This window comes from Poecilia latipinna, unplaced genomic scaffold, assembly GCF_001443285.1.
Source record: "Poecilia latipinna isolate Pla-1442-1.1 unplaced genomic scaffold, P_latipinna-1.0 Scaffold218, whole genome shotgun sequence".
Lineage (NCBI taxonomy): Eukaryota > Metazoa > Chordata > Actinopteri > Cyprinodontiformes > Poeciliidae > Poecilia > Poecilia latipinna.
Genome location: NW_015112834.1, coordinates 532,190 through 542,469, shown reverse-complemented (window position 1 = coordinate 542,469; position 10,280 = coordinate 532,190). Strand labels below are relative to the sequence as shown.

The window sequence follows — 10,280 nt, the reverse complement described above, 5'->3', positions numbered from 1 at the left end:
TAGAAATGATCCAATCAGGGTGTGAACACCCTCTTCTGATGGAAATTTGCACATTTACTCTCCAACATCTACAGGCTCACCCCAAAAGAGACACACCTCTTCAGACACTTTCCTTGTGCCAGGTTTCAGCTAGAAAGTAGGACCAACTCAGGGTTTGCTCAGACAATGCCGCTACCATGCAGGGTTGGTTCATGGAGTAAGTTTCAGTAGTAAGCTGGCTCAGGATGACTTCTATATGTTTTTCTGAAAACCAAAAACCCAGGATATGCTCATAGTCACCCCAGAACTTAGTCAGGATTTTCACTTATCCTGCTTCCTGAAACGAGGCCCTGATGTGGAGCTCACTGGAGACTTTATCCTGCATACACTAGAAGTGGTTCATGTTCATCAGTCAGTTTAAAAATGAAATAAATCTGGTTGGTGATGTTCCTGACTTTTTTGCACTCTTACAAATTAGCAACAAAATATTGTGGTGTTTTTAAAGCAGTCTGAAATATGAGCAACATGAGTTAGAATCCAAAGTGACCTCGGCTGTCTCCTCTTGTGGTTAATGTGATCCCCAACATTGATCTGGACTCTGCAGTACAGAAGGACCTTCTGTGTGTCACATATCAGGAGCTTTGTTAGCCCTGCCTGAAATAGTTTAGCAGCTGACCAGATGCCAAGAAATAAGCATCTGGATTGCATGACCTCTGTCAGCTGATTGTATAAGCAAACTGAGTCAATGCTGAAACCGAATATACATTTGTTCTGTGATTCATATACGTAGACACCCACTGACAGCACAGGGAGAGGCACACAGTCACAAAATACTGAAGAAACCCGAGTACACCCGCTACCTGCTGCTTCGGCATGACTTTTTTATATTTTATTTTTTATGAATCATGTCTTATTTAAAACTAAAGACTGATGTGCAATAATTTGATATGAAAATTATAATTATGGGACTTCTGTATTGTCATGCATGTTGGTGTATCATAAGCATGTGCTACTTTGATCCAAACTTGAAGAAATGACAAAAACGCTTGTCAATCTATTGAAGGATGTATGTTATTCTTGATGTGAACCCATTTGGTATAAAGTGTGTTTTTGTGATAAAGGGTGTAGAATCCATAGCATTTAACTGCATTAGGGAAGAGTATGTTACTGTGAACACTGTGTCACTGTGTTGTTTTAGATATTTCATATATAAGTATAAACAATCTCCATGGGGATAAAAATCTAATTACTCAGAAAGTAGGTTAGGCTTGTCTTAGTTGGAGCCTCTCTAGTCATACTGCATAGTGAGGTGAGCAGATCTTCATCAGCGCAGACTGAGGGTCCACACAGATTAAGGCAGAGGTTCCCAAATTGTGGGGCGCGCCCCCTAGGGGGGGCACCGTGTCATTGCAGGGGGGGCGCGGGAAGCTATCTGGATGAAAAAAAAAACAAAAAAAAAACATAAACGCTGTATGCGCTGGGTTTTTACCTTAGAATGGCCAACTCTCTGTTATTCCTATGTCAATTTGATACAGTAGAGGCTTCCACACTTCCCATATTTGTGTCCTCTGTCACTTTTATCAGCAGTTAAAACAGTTTAGTCCGTTGTTAACATGTTGTAACCTGTTTTTCCGAGCCGCCTTTAAACGCAACATGAGCGCTACGGCGCTCGCGCTGGGTTTCCACCTGTGAATGAGACCTGCTGCTGCTGGGCGGAGCTATGTAGGTTTGTGTTAGAATCACGGCAGCAAACCAGCAAAACGCAAAGAACTTTTCACAGTTTTTCCCTCCAAACTGAGTTGAGTAAAGCTGCTGGATGCAAGTAATGTTAGCTAAAAGATGACTAGCTAATATCAATACAGAACCTTAAGCTTAACAAGTACCTTGTAGGCTACCGATGTTGGTGTCTATTTTCAGCTACGTACATTCATTATGCCCCCCCCCCCCTCCCCCCTCACATGCGTCGTTTCAACCAGACAGCCATTTGTAATCCATAGGGGGTCGCAGAAAATGTTTGGAAACCACTGGGGGGGCGCAGAAGAAAAAGTTTGGGAACCACTGGATTAAGGTCTAGTCCATACATAGCTGGATATCTGTAAAAACATAATGCATTATTATGTATTGTGGTCTTTCATCCACATGAAAACTCCAGTTAACATCACTAAAAATTATTTACAAAACCTTCAAACAAAGTGGAGATTCGAGAGAATTCCATGTTTGTGATGGAGTGTGTACGTGAGAAAATGAAGATTTGGGGTTCTGAGCATTACAAATGATGCTCTGATATATCCACACGTTGCTTTGACATGATTTTCAATCAATATTGTACCATGTCTTATCAACTGTATATTCTAATACAGCGTTTCTCAACCCCGGTCCTCACCGCCCCCCTGTCCTGCATGTTTTAGGTATTTCCCTTCTGCTGCACACCTGAATTGTATCTCTGGTGATTAACAGGCTTCTGCAGTACTTGATGGTCATGCAGTCATTTGAATCAGCTGTTCTGGAATAGAGGCACATCTAAAACATGCAGAGCAGGGGGGCGGTGAGGACCAGGGTTGAGAAACACTGGTTGAATCGTCGGACGTTCTTTGATTAGCTGCAAAAGGCGGCGGCTAGCTGGGCACACGCGTCTCCTTCTGAGTCTCCGAGACCATGTCGCCACCAAAAAAGAAAAGGACAGACATTAGAAGTTATTTCGCTACGTCGGCTGTAAGTACAGTGAGTGGACCCATAAGTTAGATATCTATCACATTTGTTGTAAAGTCCGGTGTTTAGTAAGGTCAGCACTGAATGTGAGGTAGAATAGGTCTGGGGGAGTGGGGGGAGGGGGGGTCAAGGTCCCCACCAAGGTCCCCACCAAAACTTAGACCGAACCTACGCCCTTGCTGGAGACGTAACAGAAACGTTCTGTAGCAGTGGCACAAATGTGTGATATATACCGTATATGAGATAAGCCTGAGATTGCAGTCGATCATTAGCTCATCTAAAGTCTATAAAACCTGTGAATAATGACTTCCACACATGTTGGAGGTAAAAAATAAAATCATTACAATGTGAAACTGTAAAACAATGAGGTGTTTTTAAACTCAGCCTTCTTATTTCAGATCTGGAATCAAAGCAGATTATTCTCTGACTGGAACATTGTTTTGATCCGCATCCTCTTTACATTATTAATAGGCCCAGAAAACACTGACTCAAAGTCATTCTGACTGACTTTGAGAATCAAAGTTCTGCTTCCAGGAGGGTAAAAAAGGGCATCAGGGGACACAACACATATGATGCTGAGATGTCACAGAAATGAGGATGTTGCTGTTGCTTATTGCTGGAAAATGAGTAAAAACAGCTGACATCAGGAGGCAAAGATCTACGGAAAGTTATCAAGAGAGCAGAGACTCAAAAGTCATCTCTGGAAAACAGAGTGACAAGTTTTTTTATAATTTCATTCAGTCTGAACAGTTTTTACAATGTTAGCCTGTCTGGAAGATGTGCAAGTAAAACACCTGCTCCCTGCTCTGCACTCAACAGGAAGTTAGAGATTGCTGAAGAACATGACTCCCAATGGACGTCAGTGACTCATGGTTTGGCCAGAAAAAAGTTGATTTGTTCAACTCAGACAGGCTTCTGCATGTTTGGAGGACAACAACGTTGAGCACAACGTCCTGACAGTGAGCCATGGAGAAGGAACAGTCAGGGTAAGAGGCTGTACATGCAGAAAGAATTAGAGACGTGACATTGAAAGAAAGCCTGCAGATGAGAGCTCTGCCTAAGAAGACAAATTACTATCTGATGCCACCTACAAGAGAAGGGCTGTGTGCATGAACTATAAAAGAAATTACACTCTTTTTGTTCTGGTCAATTAAGATATGAGTGTTTAAAAGGTCCAATGTATCCCAAATCATTCCCATTTCATCCAAACAGAGATAAACTTTCCATGGCAAATTGAAAGCTGTAATTGTTAGTAATACAACTTTAATGAAATATTTAGTCACAACAAAGGCCCAAACAGATGTAACTATATGAAACTATCTGTGAAAGGATTTTCACAGATATCTCCAGTAGTTCCTGGTAACAGAGACTTACTGTTATTAAGTAACACATAACTCAGACACATAAGTTTATCTGTCAAGGAGTTTCTGTTCGTTCCTTGTAATGAATCGGTTTGCTTAAGTTCCAGAGTCTTTCCAGATCTCAGCTTCCCTTCAGCCAGTCAGGATTGGCTATCTGTAGGGAAAACAAATCCTTCCTAAAATAATGGCACATTCCTTTTTTGCTAAAAGATGATTAGGGGGAACAGAATTTCTTTATGCCATTATTTTAGGAAGGTGATGATATGTGAACTTTCCCTGGCTGAGCCTGCTGGTGGTCTCAATCCCTCAGATCAGCTGAATGAGTCAACAGCAATTCTTTAAAATGACAACAAGTCCTGGAAACTACAGGAACATCTCAGTCTGATGCAAATGGTTCATTGCATTCTGATACATTCAAAACGGACTGATGAGCTACTCTGCATCAGTTTTTGTTCAGCTGACACCAAAGTCAAACTGGACACAGTCCATGGAACTGCAAACTTAGAGAGATCCAAAGTCTAGATGTATTCAACCACCATTTACCCCAGGATTAATGTACTGAAACATGATGGACTTCACGAGAAAAACAGCAAAATGTTATCTAGAAAACCGTCTTATTTTCCCACTCAATATTTATGGGTTCAAATTAAACGCTCTGAGGCATTTAAAGGGATTCCCTGAGGGGAGTTAAGCTCTTTTGTGAAATAGGCCTCTGGTTTTGACAACTGTCACAGTAAATATAAGGTAAAACAAAAGCAGCCAGATTCATCGGCACAATTCACTTTCATCTTCAACACCAAAATCTCTCTTTGGAGGAAGCATCTGTTCTTAACCTCCCACACCCACAGGGCTCCCAGGGTTTCACAGCTGAGGTAAATATGCACACCTTGATGTAAAAAATGGAAACAAGAAGTCCATCAATGTGATGCTTGAGCACAGTGCAACAAAAGGATTACAGAGGTAATCTGTATTCAAAGCTGCACAGGGAAAATGAGCCATTTTAAGCCTTTTGTTTTGATTCTTTGGTTTTCTGGTGATTTTAATTAGCGCGACTTTTCAAAAGGAAATGCAGTTCACAGAGCCCAGTTCAGCTCAACCTTCATTCAAAACAGGATGGATGAAAATGCAGGGCGCAGAAGCTTTTTGAAGCTGGTACATCTTTCCTCTGGTCTGCTTCTCAACCAGACTGTTAATCCCCAGTTTTTATATAAGGAATCATTTTACACCTTCCTGCATGTCCTGCAACAAACCAGACAATGTGTATTTTAGTGGCTGTGCCCTTTAAACTGTGCATATAAGCTATTTATGCTGGAGAGTGTTTGATTATATTCGATTGAGCAGCGTAACAATTTGCAGCTCCACTGTGGAAATACCTGTCAGGCTTAGATAAGCATTTAAAATGGATAAGAGAGGCAGGAAGGATGCCAGGGGAGAGAAATAATAAAGACAAATGAAAGCAAGGACAATCTCTACTTAGAGGGAACTTGATTTAGAGATCATTGAAGGTGGATGGAGAGAGATAAATGTTTTAATGGAGGTTATTATTACTGATTAGACAGAAAGAACTGTTTGCCCAGAGGAATGTTTGAGAACATTGTCATTTTTGTAATCTCTCTGTAGAAAGGAAAAAAACTGTTGATCTACAAGGCAAAAAAAGAATTAAGGCTAAAAGTACAATTACATTAACATAACTGCTGGTTGGAGGTTTACATTCACTTGTCATGTGCAAGACAGAAACTTAAAATGTTTATGATCCGTTTAATTTATTCTTTGTTTTCGCAGTAAACCCATAATATAAGACACATTGTCCATGAAGCTTTAAAACCAGACTTGGTTTCATCAGTTTGAATTCATTGTGAATCATTTTGAAACCAAAGCAGGTGAACAGTGACTAAAATAAGGCATCTAGTCTCATATTTCTCATATTATACTCACAGCAAAATCTGTGTCGTATCACTGAGCATATCAGTCATATTCCTCTGAAGTGAGATCAGGGCATACAGTAGTGTGAAAAAGTGTTTGCCCTCTTCCTTATGTCCTATTGTTTTGCATGTTTGTTACACTTCAGTGTTTCAGAACATCAAACCGATTTAAGTAATTAAGTGGTCAAAGTCAACACAAGTAAACACAAAATGCAGATTTTAATGGTGCTTATTATTAAGAGAGAAAATATTCAACCTTGCACGGTCCTGTGTGAAAGAAAATGTTGTTTTCACTGATGAAGAGTGTGTGAGATGTATGTCATTGTTTTTGGCTTTAAATGTTTTAATTTGCTAAAGTCAGTTGTAAAGTGGAGATGAGTGGAGTTAACATTCCATCACAAGTGGAATGTCAGTCATTCTACAAACTCACTGAGATATGATATGACATCTATCTGTCACAGAACATAACTTATCAAGAGATCATTTAATATGTACTAAATATTAATTTTATGCCATACTGACATATAAATTAGTGAGCAACTGCTGGTCTTTTTTTGTCTTTGTTGGTAGTACTGCTGCCTTGCAGCAGGAAGGTCCTGGGTTTGAGTCCCAGCCTGGGGTCTTTCTGCATGGAGTTTGCATGTTTTCCGTGTGTGTGTGTGTGTGTGTGTGTGCGTGTGTGTGCATATGGTTATTTGGCCAGTCTAACTCTGTGATGGAATGGCGACCTGTCCAGGTTGATAATCTATGCAAAGATTGCGCTCCTCCATCTTCTCCCTTAACTACTATCTGTTAAGTTAGTATGAGTTACTCTCTGTCTGAAGAAATGCACCGCTCCTGACCAAAAACAACCAATCAGGGCCAGGAAAGGGGGGTTAACGCTGTCAATCATCCTCATGTACTTGCTGTTAAATGTCCTAAAGGTGGAAAAACAACTTACAGTTACAGGAAAACCGTTTATTCGCCATCATGGCTATGGCCATCATGGCTATGGCCATCATGGCTATGCTACTTGCCTGAGCATTCATGACAAGCTGTGCTAGCTGCAGCGTACCGGAAAGCAAGGGGGATGAGGGATATGGGGAATGAGCAGCGCCACAGAGGGGTGATTGACAGCATTAAGACGCTCATCCAGGCCCTGACTGAGATCTAATCTGATTTGATATAATCTGGGAGAAGGCAAAAAAGAAAATGTCCATTTTTTCAGATGATGTCTCATGATATACTGTGACAGTTTCAACAAATATATATAAAAAAATATATATTTTAATGAAAGTTACATACCACAGCTTTAATGTGTGTCCACCACTTTGTATCATAGAATTACTGTAGCTCTCTAGTTATTGTCCTTCATTTGCCAATTAATTTGCCAAGAAAGTCCTCTGTAAACTTTCATTCGACCTTTTTGCCATTGTGAGTTTGTTGCAGAAGGGCGTGTCTTTTTCTTATACACACACACAACAAACTGTCAAATGTCAGTGGTTACGGCAGAGCACGGCGGCGTGTGGAGGCTTCACAGAGAGCGATGATTGCTTGTGTTATCAGTGTTGAAACAGACAAATCAATCCCGCCCTGACAACCACACAATTAACCGCTTTATTAGCCTGCTTGTAGACCAGATCATCGTGAGGGGGGAGTCAAGTACCCGCAAATAAATGTTCCAGCAAAGAGTGTTGAAGAAGGCAAGGAGGCACACAAGAGTGTATTTAGTATGGAGAGCGGGGACAGAGTGAAGATTGATTGGGCTGATTAAAACGGTGATTTGCGGAGTGGATCAGAGCTCGCTGCGTCTCGCTGACCGGCCCTTCTTCAGTCACTCAGGACTCAAATTGGGCTGCTCACACATGCAGGGAGGCCAGTTTGTGAGCTTACGCTGTTTTTTTTCACTCCTGCATATTTAATGAGACTTTGACTGAAGGGAATTTGTATGAAAGGACGAAAACCTGTGGAGGTTATAAGTCATTTCATTTTTCCTTGCGCTCAGCATTTTATGGCTGCCGCTGCTGCGCACAAACACTGTTTGCTTTTTCATATTACAAGCTGACATTTGTAAATGCTGCTGCGGTAAACATGGAGACCATGGTACAGGCGCTGCTCACAGCCTGATCCCATCCACTCACAGGCATCCAGAGCAGGGATGTCATCTGCAGAAAAAGTACTGAAAAACAAAGGAACCTCTTAACTCACAATTTATTAGTTAGCCATTCAACTACTGATCAATTTGATGTTTTCAACATAAGTAGCAACATAGACTCTCTTGTCGATAACATAATTAATCACATAGAAATTACTCAGTGCGGTTATTCACTTAAACAGGGCAAATTTCACCCAGTGAAGTTCACAGTGAGCAGTCAGGGTGGTGGAGAAAGAGATTTTAGATATGATAATTAGCACACATTGCTCTGGGTATTCCAGAAAGCGCTGATCTACTGGGACTTTCACACATCAACTGTCTCAGGTTGCAGAAAATGATGTGAAAGCACCTATCCAAACCGGCTTGGTTTGGATAGGTGCTCTCCTGAAACATTGATTTTTTTTTCCTGTGCTACTAGTTCACGACTCTGTGTCTGATCATGATCACAGCTGTGAGTTTAAAGAAGTGTTTTCATCCTCACCGTAAATCTGAGTCACTCTACTCCTTTTCAACGACAACAAATCAAGACACATTGACCATTTCAAAAATACATTTCCTACATTTTTGATTGAAAAGTTTGGGTGCTAAGGTGAGGAGGTTTTTAACCATATTGAAATTTGTTTATTTTGCAAAACTGCAACAGAAACATTTTTTTTCATCACACAAGTCACATGATTAACTACTGGATGTTGCCACTGGTGCAAACCATGAAGAAGAAGATGACAGGAAGTAGTTGGAGAATCATGGCCTCATGTTTTTTAATGACTTATCACATGAACAAACTTATTCACGTGTGGTTTTAATTCTGGTTCTCCTTAAATGGAAACACCGCATTTGCAAAAAAAAAATTTTTTTTACACTAGTGGAATATTGACAAAGTTTTTTTGCACATTGCTAATGGAAACGCAGCTGGTGCTGCCTTGTAGGGGAAACAAGTCCAGTAGAACCTCCAACCTGCAGCCGTCTGTGAGCAGCAGGAAGCTGGGAAAGGTCTCAAGAGAGTCAGTCATAAATCTTTGAACGCCAACAGGCAGTGGCAGTGTAAATACAAACTGTGGCCATCGTTGAGTCTGTCGAACCAATGCATAGCTAAACTCACTGATCCGAGTATGTGTGTGTGTGTGTGTGTGTGTGTGGACACTCATTGATTGCCCTCTTTGCAATCGGGTAGGTTAACTCAGCTGGACCAGAGCGAGAAGGAACAAGAGGATGAATGAGGATTATTTGGTGCGTTCACACACACTGAAACACACATGCATGTGCGTATAAAATCAATAGGTGGAAGAGGAACATCACCCTGAAGACTGATTGTTTCCAGCCCAGATGCAGAGGGGGAGAAAATAGCTTTCTTATTGAATCAACACCAACCTGCTGCTCCCCGTTTCACACACACTGTGTGCTTCCTATCATACCAGTTTGGTGTGTGCATGCATGTGTGTGTCTGTGCATGAGCCAAAGGTGGTGGGAGGATGTTGGACATAAATTCTCGATGAAAAGCATCAGACACAATCTAATGACCCTGGAGCTAAATTTGTCTGTTCTTGCCATTTCGTCAGTCCTGCTGATTCCTACTGTTCATTCACAAACAGCTAAATTATTATCCGTCAAAAAGATTGTTACTGTAACACAAATATTGTTACTATTGTAACAGTCTTTTTGATTTTTGTTTCATCAGATTTTTGTACTCTGCTGGTTTACAGAGGATGGTTGTGCTGATAAGATTATCAAGGCATCATTTTATGCAGAGTAAACATAGTGCTTTGGTTCCATATTTATTTCCTGCATTAAATAGATAAATAGATTAAATAGATCTGTGATACATAGCATGGTATGACATACATGGTGGATGTCCTGAATAGATCCTTAATTGATGCTCTTTGTTATTAACATACATTGTCTAGGCACTGTTCAGAACAACAGAAGGAGTCTTCTTTCTGCCACTGTATGGGAATAGAGGCAGTTAAGTGGGCCAGTTATCTGCTGAAGTTCTATCTGGTCTGACCCAGCTGGTTGTATTTATCTGAACCACTGAGTCACAGCTGATCTTCCACATATTCCTGCTCTCTTAAATTGGCACTTAGAAAAGTATTCATCCCCTCTCTAGTTATCTGTGGCCCCCCCCCCCTCCCCCCCCCCCCCTCTCTTTCTTCCCGCCTTATATGTACGCCCTAAAAC

At 41.0% G+C, this 10,280-nt stretch overlaps 1 long non-coding RNA gene across 1 annotated transcript in view; it reads left to right on the top strand.

The window, feature by feature from the left end:
- Window positions 1-1,038: 1,038 nt before the first annotated feature.
- The window catches only part of LOC106947019 (uncharacterized), a 17,509-nt gene continuing 8,267 nt past the window's right edge, over window positions 1,039-10,280 (top strand). The window contains exons 1-2 of the long non-coding RNA XR_001424893.1: window positions 1,039-1,049; window positions 2,702-2,704. This is a non-coding gene — a long non-coding RNA (uncharacterized LOC106947019). The remainder of the gene's footprint in view (window positions 1,050-2,701; window positions 2,705-10,280) is intronic.